The sequence below is a fragment of the Euprymna scolopes genome, chromosome 10 (genome assembly GCF_053919585.1).
Source record: "Euprymna scolopes isolate OS-2025 chromosome 10, ASM5391958v1, whole genome shotgun sequence".
NCBI classification, from domain to species: domain Eukaryota; kingdom Metazoa; phylum Mollusca; class Cephalopoda; order Sepiida; family Sepiolidae; genus Euprymna; species Euprymna scolopes.
In genome coordinates, this window is record NC_136491.1 from 20923421 (window position 1) to 20924404 (window position 984).

At 38.5% G+C, this 984-nt stretch overlaps 1 pseudogene; it reads right to left on the reverse strand.

Moving 5' to 3' along the window:
• Positions 1-390: 390 nt before the first annotated feature.
• LOC145286375 (flavin-containing monooxygenase 5 pseudogene) lies at positions 391-771 on the reverse strand (annotated as a pseudogene).
• Positions 772-984: the final 213 nt, after the last annotated feature.

Sequence of the window (984 nt, forward strand, 5' to 3'; positions counted from 1 at the left end):
AACATTTACCAAAAAATTTCTAATGTACACTCTTTAACCCTTATCCTTGAGTGGCCTCTTGGCCTTGATAATGTGGTGATGCCTATGTAAAAAAAAAAAAAACCCTAAAAATTTATCGTTATTTTATGTTTCAAATGTAATACCCCCCCCCCCTTGAAAAAAAAGTGGGTGCTCATTTTACGCTACATTTATATAGGAAAGTGATCCCCACCTTTCAAATTATTTATAAAGGCTGTTTAAACGTATTGGGGGTGGGGGAGATAGATCTCTTTTTTTTCTAAGCGTTAAACGATGCTGGGTAGTGGCAGTGGGTCCACTGGGTCAGTGGGGTCATTGGCACGTCGTAAAAAATTACCCAAAATAGATTATTGTCGTATGTTTTAGCTTGAGTTAATTCAAGACACCAGGATAAATATGAATATTTTTGTTTACCTCAGTGGAGAATCGAATGTGCTTCAATAAATCAAATTTTTCCGCATAAAGCTCAAAATATTTCATGACGTGTGTATTGTGCATATAAACAGCGAAATCGCCAGGAGGTGGGAAATCGCTGTAGGCCATCGTCTCTTTGCTGGTGTTGATAATGGTCGAACGCATCACAGTAGATCGTCCCACTTCATTCTCGTCTTCTGAATATCGCCACAAACCACCGACATAACGACTCTTCTCTAGACAGACAACTCTCAAACCTTCATCGAGACAACATTTAATACCAGGGAGGCCACTAGCACCAGCTCCGATCACAGCAATACTTTTAGAGACAGACGACATGATGTTTGCCACTAAGATGGTTAATCTTGTAAAATTTTTCCACCCCTTTATATATAAAGGGGAGATTACTCTAAGAGTAATCTCCCCTTTATATATAAGATTACCCTAAGCTGAAGAAAATACCTTGGCCCTCCACCCTCCACTCCAAAAAAACTTTTCAGCCAGGCTAAGGTGCGGAAATAATCAGAAATAGAATTTATTTATCATATATTA